The sequence below is a fragment of the Paroedura picta genome, chromosome 5 (assembly GCF_049243985.1).
Source record: "Paroedura picta isolate Pp20150507F chromosome 5, Ppicta_v3.0, whole genome shotgun sequence".
In the NCBI taxonomy this organism is placed as follows: Eukaryota; Metazoa; Chordata; class Lepidosauria; order Squamata; family Gekkonidae; genus Paroedura; species Paroedura picta.
In genome coordinates, this window is record NC_135373.1 from 63,661,891 (window position 1) to 63,676,813 (window position 14,923).

Genomic DNA, 14,923 nt, shown 5'->3' on the forward strand with positions numbered 1-14,923 from the left:
GGGGAAAGCAAGTGGGCACCAAGAAACACATTGGTGGGCACCACATCACAAATCACTAGTCTATGATGTAAATCAGCAAACAGAGCCCCATTCTCAAACATATTTGCCCAATGTCAAAAATAATCCAAAATTAGCCATAAATTAGAATCTATTTTAATCCAAGCACAGCTTCTCTCTTTATTTAAGGGCTTTCCTTCCCAGTTGTATATTATCTAAATATATTTTGAAGTTCATCTCTGCAGAAAGCCTCGTTTTCTCATACAGAACTATTTTTTCTGTTTCTGAATGGCATACACACAGATGGGTTTTCGTACAATGAGCCTGATAATAAATAGCAGTATTCAGTTCTTCTGATGAGAGCCAGAGATCAAGAATAGTGCCACATGAATTAAAGGCAATCTTTAGCCTTTTATAAATAATTTCGTCTGAGGGAACATTTAGCTTCAGAAAGCTGCAACGGAGGGAACTGTAGCTCTTTATTCAGCCATTTACTGGAGACCAAGTGTGCCACAAACATCTGGAAGAGAAGTTCTCCACATCTCTGAGTCCAAAAAAAAGTCAGCGCAGATCTGGACAGACTCATCTCCTCCTCTGAGTATTTTAGGCTCCATGTTAATTCCATTCAGTATTCCTTTGCTCCATAGAAATGCTAATACCTGCCAAATATGGATGAGGGGTTGGATAGTTATGAGTTGACATGAGAAGTCCACACCCAAACTGCTCCACAAATGCTATCTACTTAGGACTTCTGGTCAAGTTTGGAGGGCCCTTAAAACATGACTCTGATACATCTTGTACCAGTCACCAGAACAAAATAAGCACGTACTGTTAGTATTTTTAAAGCTATGCTTTATGTACCTTGTGAAATGTTTACATTATGATTTTAAAGGGGGGAGACTGAATCTTTCATTTCTTACCCCTGGTTAGTGATATCTGAAGATTCTTAAACATATTTGTGAGACTATATACAAAGAGGCTTTTGTCTTTCTGGCTACTGCAAAATCCCAGGAAGAGATGTCCTGCTTTTCTTCATTCCTGCTGCCCCCTCCCCATAATGAAGAGCCCAACTGAGGTGTAGCATGTCAGAAATTGTTTGTTCCAGTGAGTTATGAGATGGCATCAGCAAGCCCCTATAATGATCTTGGCAGCAAGCACAACCAATGTTGGGAAAGGCCTGCAAGAAAAGATCAGGGGGTTGGATGCTTTGACGAAATTATTGGTAGACAGAAAAGAGAGGGGATTTTGTCAAAGGAAAGATTACTAACTAGCCCTGCCTATGTTAGAAATTGAACTACAGATGGCAGGTGAGGACAGGAGTTAAAGACTTGGATTTTTGTACCTCTCAACTCGACTAACCTTGGACCATTCATTTAACTTCTCTGTTTACCCATCTGCTAAAATGGATCTATTAAAAGTTGGGCTGTTTAATTCTCCAAGGTATTTTGTAGTTGGCAAGCATCACTGGGTTCTTGAAACCAAAGGAATTATGAAAATGAACTGTTTTGAGCTAATATTACTGGGGAAAGAGCTCACAGTTTTTGAGCCTGTGTGTTAGCTGACAACTCTTTGTTGTGCTAGTGATTTGATACTGCATACCCTATCAATTCTCCATGTGGACATAACCACTATTTTTAATCTAATATGTTTTGTGTAGTAGCTAACTTCAATGATAATGATATCATGATAGCATCTGCATACATAGTTCCACTGAGATTTTGTCAGGATCAGACACTCTGATCTTTGCCATGATTTGTATTTGACCTGTGTGACTCCATCTTGAATCAATGTTTGTTGTTTTAGAGCCTCTGTATAACCCAGAGATGTCTGCTTTGTGTTGTGATTAAGTCTTTGCAAGTATTTCTGTTGGGCCGTGTTATCTGGAGGAGAGGAACTGTCTAACACCCAAGACCAAGGCGGCCTGGCTATCACTTGGGGAGGCTGGATGGGAAAGCCTGTGATGATTGAGCATGGATTAAGTGCTTAGGCCACCCTGTAAATTTACCAGTAGCCTGCTGCATTTCCCACCCTCGGCTTATATGCGAATCAATAAATTTGCCCAGATTTTGTGGTAAAATTAAGTGCCTCGGCTTATATGCAGGTCAGCTTATATGTGGTTATATACAGTAAGTGTTGGAATTTGAGGAAGCCAGATCTGTTCACACAAGCAAATGGCTAAAAACACAGTTCAAACTTACATATGTGGAAAAAAATCAAAGTGAATAGGTTTTCATGACCACTTACACACGAATGCTTGATAACATACAGTTGTCTTTGTTCATATGATCCGTATTGTCAAGAATTTTCAAAACTGTCATCCGGAGACACCAACTGAAAACTGGAAATGAATAAAACAAACAGGTGTTTTTGTGGTAGGACTCTGTACATATTTTGTGATCTGTCTGAACTAAAAGAAACACATACCATTGACTTTCTCCCCCCAGTCATTTTGTTCTGAAGGCATTGCAAAGGCAGTGTCATCAGAAGTCAGAGAAAACAATAATTATGTGAGTTTCTTGAAGGTTTCTTTCAACTAATGTATTAGACCATCTTCTACATGGAGCTCAAGGTCGCTTTCAATATAGATATAATACATGAAATAAAATACATAATATACATACAAACCAAAAATGTTGAAAATGGAGAAAACAATTTCCACGGTATCAAGCTCCGAATTGATATTTTCTGTCAGCAGGAGTTCAGTATAGATCAGAAGCTGCCCATGGTGAACCCTGGGAGTCAAGTAAATAGACACTGAGGATGATGTGTATGCAAACAACTTTAATTATTGACAGGCCAGGTGAAATTATGCTATTTGTGGACAGAGTGGGACATTTATTAATTTTATTGCCATCATTTTGTCCCTGTCCCCATCATGATTTTTGACACATAATGTATTACAGTGAGTAAATAAGTCTCTTGAAAACACAGAAACCAAAGACATGGAGCCAGCAGAGGACGTGGCACTGCTTTATTCAATCAAGCTAATGGGAACTGAATTGGTAGCTTCTGAAATATCCCAGAAGGCCTCTTTTCCTTGAGTTCTTACTTTCAGGGTTGTAGCAAGAACTGAGTAGGAGATTGAGAGAGAGAGAGAGAGAGAGAGAGAGAGAGAGAGAGAGAGAGAGCGAGCACTGCTTAAAAACCTTTCTTGTTTTACAGTTTATGCTTTTGATATTGTAAGCCATTTTGTATCCTCAAGTGAAGTGCAGGGTACAAATAAATCTAAAGAAAGAGTGGCCTCACACAGAAATGGCACTCAGATAATTAATGAATTACCCCCAAACCACATCAATATATCCTTAGCCATAACAAGCTCTGTTATTACTCTATCCAATTTCCCTCCCATACATCTTACATTTCACATCCTGTCTTTCCCTAGGTTTGAATTTGTCCCCAAAAATCTTACAACCTCCTCCTCTTCTACAGCCATTCCAATTTTACCTTCTTTGGGCCCATGAACTGCTTTCTTCTGACCACAGCAGACAGAATATTTAATTTACTGAATTGGAGTTTTGCTGTCTCCATTCATGCTACAGCTCCCTTCTCATATACAACACATGACTTTATTGTTCTCTCTTTAAATTATTTGCTGTCCTTCTGCCTGGATACTTGCATTAGTGTTGGATCTCATTAGAAAATGTAAAACTGGAAAGAGTGGAATATCTGTAGAAGCAGAAAGATCAAGAAATTTTACATATGGTAATACAAATGATTGTTTTGGGCTCATTTGTTTAATAATGTCAGGAAGTTGTATTTATTATAATAATTCTTTTTAATCATGACTTTCTCTCCTTATTTCTCCTCCCATTCCCCCCCTCCCCTCCACCCTACATAAATGGGATAACTTGCTCTCTAGTAGGTATTAGTACTAGGTACTTGGCATTATTTTTCCCACTTGGGCTAGCTAAAAATTTTTACTGATGATTTCATCCTATCTAGGTCTTAACATTTCTTCTGAGTCTGTAGTATACCCTTGTTTGTTTGAAATCCTGGATGCTGGTGTGAGCTGTTGCCTAGAACGGAAGGTTGAAAGCCTTCTGTTTATTATTTATTTCTCATACCTATAGTTTGTTGCTCCTGACCAGTCAGCTGACGGCGGCTAACAACATATGACCTAAAAACATGTACCAGTATATAAAACAAAAGTCTAACCCCACCTAACTCTCCACGCCAGTCAACCCCTCCCCCCTCCAGACTGCTGGTATGGCTCCAGAGTGATGGAATTCCCATTTACTAAGTGCTGGAAAGCTGAAGGAGGGGTAGATTTCCCCTCTGTATCTGCCTGGCCTCAATCAAACTCCTAGAGGAAGAGCTGTGTCTTACAGGCACTGCGAAACATATTTAGCTCTGTCAGGGCATCAGCTGAGAGCTCATTCCAGCAGGCGGGGGCCAGGGCCAAAAAGGTCCCAGCCCTGGTCAAGGCCAAGTTAATCTGACAGGGGCCTGGGACTTCCAGTCTGTTGACAGTTGCAGAGCAAGTCACTCTGTGCAGAACTTTGGAGGTTAAACAGTCCCTCAGGTATGCCGGTCTCGGACCGTAAGGCCTTGAAGGTCAGTACCAGCACCTTGAACCAGACCCGGTATACAATTGGCAACCAATGCAGTTTGCTCAGCACAGGTTGGCTATGGGTCCTCCAGGATGACCTAGTTGCAGCTGAATCTCCATTAGCCAGCTGGGTCAGCTAATTATTTCCATAATGCCTAGCAAATAAGTTTCTCCAATTTGACAACCAGCTATAGATAATTAGTTTTTATCACACTGGTGATGGATGGGAATAGATCACAGTAATATTTAAATTGTTTATTTGCTGCATGTCGGGGCAGGAAGAAACATGTACATTGTGGATACTGTCAAAAGCTCTTGCTCTCAGAATGGCCATTTCTCTCAAACAAAATGGTTAATCACTTTGGTTCTTTGAAACTGCACTATTACAAATCAAAATCTTTGTATTCTAAGACTTTTCCTTTCAAATATGAACAAATTTGTTCCAAAGAGCGACTGCAAATAACAGGGCCATTAGTTGACACCGCGGAGAGTGGGCAAAGAAGGAGGTGGCTTGTCGGGCCCGGCGGTACGTGTGCAGGCCTAGTGGCACATTAGGGGCAGAAATTCGGGTGCCTATTTAAGGTGCCAGCTTCTCTGCCACTGACTCACTACCAGACAGCTTCTCTCCTGCCTGCTCATGGTTCAATTTGTTAAGAATATAGTTGTTCTTTTATTGTTATCACCACAGCTGCAGTTTAAGGGAGGGCACAAGAATGAGCCTTTGTTCAGGGTCCCAGTTTGCATACTGGAACCCTGTGGTTGAGGGGTCTCAATAAGAGACTGGCTGACCTGGCTGGGAAAGCCAGGGGTTTGGGGATAAGCAGATGATGTGGCCAAATGAGGTAGGTACCCACTGACCATCACACAGGCCGCCTCTTCACGGAGTGGGACTCCTGAGCAAGGGACCTGCTCTCCCGGCTTGGAAGGTAGCTGGTCCCAGCACGCCCAGTGAGCCCAAGCAGAAAGCAGCTGGACAGCTGCTGTCATTGCTCAATTCTCATGCTGGGCCAACCCCTGTGGCCTCTATTATCACCAAGCTGAGCCGTGTCTTGATTAGTCCCATGCTATCTTGCCAGTCTAGAGCATCCTGCTGCAGTAAGTGTTCTAAAGCAACCTAGGGCATGCCAGTACACTTCAGAAAACTATTTTTAAACCTATGGAGACAGGAACAATTATTATTTTTTTCCTCTCTCTCTCCAGACCACTTTAATGAACAATAACAATGCTTCCAGGATGGCCTGTCTCTCATGGAGACAACCATCAAACATCAGTATTTCACCTCTGACAAATTGTGAAAAACAGGAAAAGAGATTCACGTTTCTGATGTGTGAACAATTTGTTAATTCACATGCATGCCTCAGTGATCACCTCATTTGGGAAACATTCTTTCCATGTTGGAGGGCTGCACGTTTAATAATGGTGTTAAGCTGGTGAAAGACAAACTATGCTTACTAAGTTGATCTAGCCTTTGACTGCTTCCCATTCTTGCCGCTGTGTTAATGTGAGTAACAATAGAAGCAAATGCAACAGCAGCCTTGGCAGAGATTGCCAATGCAAGAGTGGCTTTGTTTTGTTCTCTGCAGATTAGTCCCATATGATTACATGCCTGTGTTTCCAGTGTGGGGGCCAGATGCCCTTTTTCATAGCATTTGTTTGTCAAGCATTTGTTTATTGGTTGGTTGATAAAAACATTTAAACCCCATCTTTCTCCAAAAAACCATGGCAGCTTCCAAATGAAACAGCAGATTCTGATAATGAAAAAAATGGATAGATATAATGCATCAAAAAGAGGTATCTGTTGAAGGGAATTTTGTCTGTTGAAACTTCAGACCCTGGAAATCTTATTGGTCTTCAAGCTGCTACTGGCCTAATATCTTGTTCTTATATTGCAGACCAACACGACCACTTACCTGAAGCCAAAACACAGAGTTTACAGCCATCCACCACAAACTATAAAAAGCAGCAATGACTTAGCTACAGCCTCCATTGACATGGCAGAGGAGCGGGCAGTGGGAAGACACACTGGGGGGAGATTTTATGGCAGCAGGAAGGGCGGGTGCTGCACGAGAGCATTGCACATGCACTATTGGTACCTGGGAATGGGCTCGTGATGCCTTATGGAGAAGCCCTGCCACATGGAGGAGCCCTGCCTCTCATGCCAGGCTTGCCACCTGAGCAACTTGCCTGCTCACTGTGGCGGGCATCCCAAGGCCAAGTAAGTCCCTCAGTGCAAGGAGCACTTGCTTGGTTCCCCAGCCTTGGGACTCATGGGCCTGTCGGCAGAGTTGGAGACTGGCTGTCTGGGTGGCCAAGGTGGTGCCAAGGGAAGTGGATGCTTCCTATTGGATCCTCAGGTGGACACTTCCCTATGGTGGGAATCCAGTGGCAAGGAGACCCGCATTCCTGGCAGGGGAACTGGATGGGCCCCAGGGTGCTGCTGTCTCTTCCTGTGGAAGCACTACTGACTCTTCCAAGCAGCAAGGAGTCCTGTGTTCCCAGCAGGGATCTGGAATGGCTCCGGGGTGCTTCTGGGGTCCAGGTTCTTGTGGTCTTCTGACTGAAAGTCAGGCTCCCTCTCCCATGCTGTGCTAACACTCCTGTAGAGTATTAATAAAGCTGTGGCCTTGTTTAAAGCAATGGAAACGTGTGAGCCCAAAATGCCCTCCTGCAAGTCAACACTTGTTCATTCTTTAAAAAGACCTTCTGAATTAGGGAACTTTAATGTTACCTACAGAAAGCAGGAAACAAAGCTGTTCTCCACATGTATGCTCAGGGAGGCCATTTCATAACAGTCCTGCAACCCCAAAAGCTGATCTAACTAAGGCAATACCAAAGGAGTTATAAGAGGCATGTGCTGGGCAAACAGGGGGTTACTTAGTATAAGTTAAGTATCAAATACAGTTAAATACTAAATATCACTGATGTGGGACAAGGGCTACCCATGTGGATGTGGGAAAAGATCAGGAGAGCAAAAAACAGCATGACATAGTGGTTGGGTGAGTTCTCTGTGCAGAAACTGCCTCAATGTCACTCTGCAGCTACTTAAATGGGCATCACATGGAAGAGGAGAAAGACTTGATCTCTTCTACTCCATTGGAGCAAGAGTAGATCTAATGAGTTTACAGGAGGATTGATTTTGATTGACCATGAGAGGAAACTTCCTAATGGTATGAATGGTTCAAAAGCTGAACTAATTATGGGGGGGGGGGTGAGGTTTGTTCACTGGACATCTTCAGGAAGAAGTTAGGCAATCTTAAGCCTGGAATACTCTAATTTTCTATTTGCTTCAATGAAAAGGGGTTGGCCTATAAGGTCTGTGGGCCCCCTTCAGTTCTAAAATTGTGACCATATGGGATAGAAATTATCCTATCACTTCACGATAATAGTATGTGGGTATGTGTGATAAATTAATGCAAGTGCTACTCAGTTAACAACTGTAATGTGTACAATTAAGTTCACACAAGGCTGATATTTCTATGATTCTGAGGATGCATAATCCAGGACAATGATAAAATTTTAGAAGCAAAAATGTCTGAAAATAGGATGCAGAGAGACATTTGCTAGCAGACAGCTAAGATTTGGGCAGTACTTTATTTCATTCTCTGTGGTTTCAGGAGGGGAGCTTTTTATTCTTCAGTTCCTTTATGTGTACAAAGACATCTTGGATGTGGTAAGTCTAAAAAAAAAATCCATGGTTTGCTATGGGTTCCTGCCATATTTAGCAAGGTTCCCGCATCATGAATCAGGATTGCTTAATAATATAGATCAAATTTGCCACATCAGATATGGGTCTCTTACTTATGGTCAAAGAATTTTGGAGAAGGATTAATTATGCCTTCGGACATTTATATGTCTAGAGCCTACATTTGTTCTTCAAGAGCTTAAGCAATATACAAATGGAACCAACATTTTTCAGAATGCTTTTGATTTGACATGAGATATGATTGATGTCAGAACATAGCCAGAGTGCTGAATATTTTCACCAAGAACATTTTTGTGACCTCAATTTTAAATATTGTTTTCTTTAGGTCTTTTGTGCCCCTCATTTTAGGTTGAGGGTAGTTTTCTTTGTTGCCCATGCTTTTAGATGAACATAGTTTGAATATAGAAGGGTGACTTTTACATTTGGCGCTGATATTTGAATTGCAAACTGCATAGTGAACAATTCCTAAAGATTTTGAGGCACAGCCTAGAAAAGGCAGAGTTTGGGAAGAATAGGGAGCTCAGCAAAGTTGTGGTGTCTCCAGAGCTGCTATTATCTCCAGGAGAACCAAACTTTGTATTCTGGCAATCAGCTGTCATTCCGGGAGATCTCCAGGCTCCAACTGGCGGTTATTTTCGTCTAATGTTTCAAAGAAGTCTTTACGTCCAGACATGTGCATAGAGTATGCACTGTCTTAATACACATGTCATTCTTGATTGCACCTTCTGGCTATTTAAAACACTCCCTTTCTTTCTGTTTTTGAAAGGGACCCCTCTGCTTGGAAGCATTACAGTCCTTTTTAAAGTACCTTTGTTTAATTTAGAAGAAAAAAAACTTTGTGTGTGTATACACAGAGAGGGAGAAGGGAGGAAGGGAGAGAGGGAGGGAGATCCCTCACTAACTGCCCTGTCCTGTTGTTCATTCTATCTCTTTTGTTCTACTTTTGCATTCAATCTGGAGACAGGCAGGGAGGAAGCATACTCAAAAAGCAGAAGGTCTCTAAAGAGCCTATCAGGACATAGAAGGAGGCTATTTGAAAAAAATCGGGAAGTTCCCATTCTAAATATGGGAACTACATATTGCCTCTGGTGCCCCCTGCAGGATGTTTATGTTCCTCAATCAGGCCGACTACAGATTTTTCATATTCTTACATGAAGGCTGGCAGCCATACTTCTTCTCCCTTTCACACACACCAGCAAACTTCTGTCCTCAGTCGTTAGCTTTTCCTTCTTCCCTTCCCCATCTGGATGATTTAGGCAGTAGCTACAAACACTGGACTGGGCCAGTTGAGCAGTGGCTACTGGCAATGGATTCTAGCAAATCTTCCAATCAATATTGTTGCAATTGTCCAGCTACTTCCAAAGTGGCTACTGACTGCTCAGTGAGCATTCTTTTCTTGAAGCCTATAGGTGTTGTTTGGAGTATTTGAATACTCACTTAATTCTGTGATTATTGTTAAATTTCAGATTTTTGGATGGCATTCAATTAGTTAAGTTTATCTGCCTAGCAGCAAGTTTAAAGAGTACTTTTATATGTTTTATGTATACTGAAAGCAATATGTTTTATGTTTTATTTACACTGTAAATGTTGAAAATAATTAAATAAAATGTCCATCCCTCCTTACCAACCTGGGACTTCCTTCATGTTTGTGGAGAGAAACTCCTAGTCTGTCCTTGCCTCCATTTTGCAGATCTCTTGATCATATCCTCTGTGGCATAATACAGGATTTTATGTGGGTGCACACACACATGCAGACTGAGAAGGAGAGATGGATGGAAGAAGAAAGAGGAGTCAAATGCATTTGTTAATGTTAAAATGTAAAAAGAAGATATCGCTATTAGTGATAGTACTGTTGTATGGGTATGTTGTTCTTGGGTGAGATAAAAGGGACGAAATCCCCTGGCACACACAGTTTGCCCCAGAGCTGTGCAGGCACACGTACAACTCCAGGGGTGGAAGGTCCTGCTGTGCCTTGCAGCAGCAGCAGGGGAGAGGGGCTCAGGGGTCCCACCACAGGATAGTAGGATAGTGGCATGCTGCTATACCGCCATCATAGGGAGTGTAGAAATGCCCTGTTTGGCTCTGCAGCACTACAAAACCAAATGGGGCATTTTTGTCCCTACAGGGATCCTCTCATTGGAGGGCCCTGGTCCACTTGGGCCTCTGACAGCCACTGCAGCAAGAAAGGAAATGTGAATGAATTTGCATTCCCTTGCCATGGGCCATCAGTGGTCCAGGGCCATGAGGGAGCCTGGGTGGTGCTGGCATCATGCATAAGTAGGGATTAGCCCCACTGTTATGCGAGTGCCAGCCCATCCTTCCCTGCCTGTGTATAATCAGTCAGAGTCTCCCAACACAACCATGTTGCTAGAAGCAAATCTTACCACTCTTGACATTGACATGATATTAGTTCTGCTAATGTCAAGGGTATTTGATCCGGAATTAGTGAATCACAATAGAAATGGCCAACATTTCCTTGGATAAGTTCCTTGAGCTAGAAATAATTTGAGTGAGAATGTTTTCATAGCCATTATAGTGTTCCATTAGTAGGATCATGAACAGAGCTTTGCACAGGACTGTGCCAGCAAGAGACAAAGGCAATGTATTGCAAAGATATCCCATAACAAGAATGCTACAATGGCATTGTACACTTGTTCCATTCCTAAGGAAATGATGGTGTTAAAGCCATAGGTGGTACTATGATTTGTTAACAACATGATTTCTAAATGGGAAAAATGCAGTCTGCATTCTAGAACTTGAAAGTATAAATAAATATAAGAGAGATGGAAAATCTAGTTATCTCATAACTGCATCTTTGGATGGTGCTGAAAATAGCGGCAATCTTAGGGTATTAAACTCTAGGAAAAATTCTACAAGTTCATAAAATTATGTTGTAATTCAGGCAGCACCCAATAAATATGACAGGCATTAAATTCAGACAAAAAGATCATTTTGACTCACTTCTGGAATGTACAGCCTGTGAATCTAGTAAGAACAACTAGCACAGTAGTCCAAAGCAGAGGGCTGTTCTGATGTACTGCCCTCTATGAATTTGCACTTCCATACAAAATAGACATGCATGCTTAGTACACTAGAAACTGGTAGTCAAAGCAGGCATTTTACTGGTATGCTAACTGAATGCAGATGAGTAGTAGCCCAATGGAAACCAGAATCTGTGCAAGTGCATAAATTGCTTGGGTAAGTTATTTTGCCTCAGCAATGTCATGTTCAAATTGGTTTTGATTTAAGCATGATACAGATAGGTAAAGAAAAAACACAGAGAATTGAGAACACAGTGGGGATCTTGATTTTTTTCCCCTAGTAAAAGAGGCATTGCATCATGGGTAATATCATCACGTGTTTTTTGGGCCGTGCACAGGAAACGCATTGTAGCACAAAGTGAATTTGCACCTCTCAGGAGGGCAGTTACTTTCCTATGTAGTCTTCTGACAATCCAAAGTGAGGGAATCACTTGGTCTTTCACCATCCCTCACTCCTTTCCTTGCTGCCTTTCTGGTCCCATTGTCACACTGATGGGAACTTTGCTTGTACTAATTAAGAGGGCTTATGGTAAAATGGCAGGATGAATCCGATCCTATTTATACCTCTTGAGAGATCAAAAATCCAGTGATTTTATGTTCTTTTTTTTTTTTTACCCTGGTCCCCAAAGATTTATTCTGTTAAATTCACACAGAGTGTGCAAATGCTCTTCTTTCTAGCTGAGCTACCAATCAGGACACATGGATGCAACTGTCTGGTGTCACCATTACAGTATTTGCAACCAACCATATGGTCTTCCTTGAGAGTGGATGGCCTTGGCAGAACAGTCTCAGCTTGAAGGGTTGGGGGATACCAGGTGTTTCCAAACAGATCAGCATGTATCCCAGCTGTGACTCTAGTAAGTGCTAGCCAGCTGGTTTCTCAGGCCAAATACACTAACAGGCTGCCTGCACACCTTTAATAATACAGAACATCATCAAGCAGCTTCTTCCTAGAGGGAATGTGAAGGGTCTATATTTCTCCTTCACATTGCATGGTCTTTAGTATACATAATTTTTAACATAGTCTTTTCACTGCTACACACACTCATTAAACATAATACTTTCCACAGCAGACAAAGCAGGCTGTAGTTCCTGACTGAATATGACACTGTCACATTGCTTAAGGTGCCATATAACTTAGTTCATTCTCCATGAGAACATAAGCGATGCCCTGCTGGAGAAGACCAGTGGTCCATCTAGTTTAGGTCCCTAAGTCCTAGACATCCAACAAACATAGAAATCACAGACCCTCACATCCCAGCACCTAGCACTAATCCTCTGTGACTCCATCTGATTCCTTTCAGGCAGGTAGCAATGAGATTATTCACCAAGTGTTTCTTCAGGACTGATTGACAGTTGACATTTTCCTCCCAAAGATGATCTCCAGATAGCAGTAATTGGTCTCATAGTTTATGATACATCCCTTCCCAAGGCCTTTAGGTGAACAACAATAATGTGATTCACAAAACTCACAATCAATTGATTTCTCTCCTATATAAGGCCATGGAAGGCCAATCTGAAGTCCAAGTTCTTCTACCACTTAAAGAAAACATCTAGATTTGAGCTTTAGCTACTTTATATTGAAGGAATTGCTTGGGCTGAGGTGCTGAGTCCCCAGCTTCATGCAACATTTCAACCTTGATTTGATGCAAACAGTTAAATAACTAAGCAACACTTCTGTCAGCAAAGCAGAATGCCTGGGGAGAAACTGCCAGAGTGTTCATTTGAACAAATAAGGGCCTTACTTGTAAACTTAAAGCTGAGGAAACCAACAACTTTGGGGTTTTGCTCATTTATTTGGGGCTTTTTTTAGCTCAAGGATATTGTGACAAATGACAGCAATTTAAGTACAATCAAAGAATGTATTTGCTCTTTGTGCTTTAATGTAACAGAATGTTAAATAGATCTCAGAGAAAGTTCTACAAAAAAGTTTGTGGAAGTATTTTTCCCAGAAAGAATAGCTTGTTTATTTTGTTCCCCTTACTCCCAATAGATTTTATTATTGTTCATTGCATACCATAATATGAAGGGCTCAACACCAAAAGAAACAATAGACATCATGCAAGGAGCAAGCACCTTTAATCCTTTCCTAATGACAGGAATAATAATTAAGTAATGTTGACAAGCTGTCATTTGAGGAGATTGGCAAGCCAAGTCTTTCTACACAAAAGTAGGCTATAGCATTAAAGCTTAATAAGATGCTGGCAACCTCCCAAATGGGCAGAGCAGGGCAGGTGGTATTGCAGTTCAACAACACTGGGGGGGGGATATAGACTGTAAAGCAGACAGTACACATTAAAGGACACTATTAGTACTACAAATATATGAGTTTTTTATTTGGAATGTATCTATTGTATCTAATCCCTTGTATTTTGAGGGCTCTCAAAGAGATTTTGGCACACAAGGGTAAAAAAAATGGACTGTCAAGTAACAACTTGGTATTGTTGTGTACTTTGAAGGACAACTGCAATATTTTTCACTTATCTTGAAGCTAAATTCAAGGTATTTAAATTCTGTTCATTTCTGCCTTATAGTGTTACTGCTTTTTCCTGGTGAGTTGAATCCCACCAATCTAACCAATTACCACCCAGTTTCACATTGAGGATTTCTGAATAAGGTGATTCAATGGACAGTGGCAGAAAAGCTGCAAAGATTCTTGGAAGAAACCTTGATCCTTTTCAATCCAACTTCTGGCATGACCACGCATGGAGATAGCCCATGTTGCCCTGATGGATGATCTCCAAAGGAAGCTGGGCCTATGCAGGTTAGCACTGCTACTCCTACTAGACATGACAACAGTGTTCAGCATGGTCAACCACAATCTGTTCGCCCACTGCCTGGCTGAGAGGAGACAGAGACACTATCTTGAAATGGCTGAAGTTCTTTCTCTAAAATCAAGGACAGAGGGTGGCAGCAGGGGAAAGAATATCCCAATGCAAGGCCCTGAATTCTGGAATCCCACAGGGAGCCATTCTTTCCCCAATGCTATTTAATATCTACATACACCCTCATATCTAGTTGATCCAGAATTTCAGGCTGGGCTATCATCAGTATGCAGATGACACCCAGATATTTCAATAAATGGATAGCCATCCATCAACACCCCTAGGTGACCTGGTCATGTGCCTGGAGGCCATGGCAGATTGGCTTGAGCAGAGTTGGATGAAGTTGAATCCAACCAAGATGGAGATCCTCTGGCTGGGATGGCACATTGAGAAATGGTGATACAGCTCTTGATGGAATGCAACTAACGCTGAAACCTATCACCAAAAGCCTTGGATCCCTCTTTATCAATGGAGGCCCAGGTCATAAAGACAGCCCAACTGGTATTCTTCCATCTGTGCCAGGCAAGACAGCTTGTATCTTATCTCTCAAAGCCGGACCTAGCCAGAGTGATCCATGAGATTGTCACCTCTAGATTAAGGTAAACATAAAGGTATCCCCTGTGCAAACACCGAATCATGTCTGACCCTTGGGGTGACGCCCTCTAGCGTTTTCATGGCAGACTCAATACGGGGTGGTTTGCCAGTGCCTTCCCCAGTCACCTCTAGATTAGACTTCTGTGATTAGCTGTATGCAAGGGTACCCTTGAGACTGCTTCAGGTACTCCAAGTGGTTCAAAATGCAGCTGCA

At 41.9% G+C, this 14,923-nt stretch overlaps 1 long non-coding RNA gene across 4 annotated transcripts; it reads right to left on the reverse strand.

Moving 5' to 3' along the window:
* Positions 1-201: 201 nt before the first annotated feature.
* LOC143839065 (uncharacterized) lies at positions 202-9,975 on the reverse strand. 4 transcript variants are annotated; one of them, XR_013231573.1, is made up of 5 exons: positions 9,878-9,975; positions 3,442-3,663; positions 2,619-2,729; positions 2,242-2,335; positions 202-656 (listed from the first exon to the last, which is right to left on the reverse strand). It is a non-coding gene; the product is annotated as an uncharacterized LOC143839065 (long non-coding RNA). The 4 variants fall into 4 exon arrangements; XR_013231574.1 differs by lacking the exon at positions 9,878-9,975 and adding an exon at positions 4,324-4,387; XR_013231575.1 differs by lacking the exon at positions 9,878-9,975 and adding an exon at positions 4,062-4,121 and having other exon boundaries at positions 2,623-2,729.
* Positions 9,976-14,923: the final 4,948 nt, after the last annotated feature.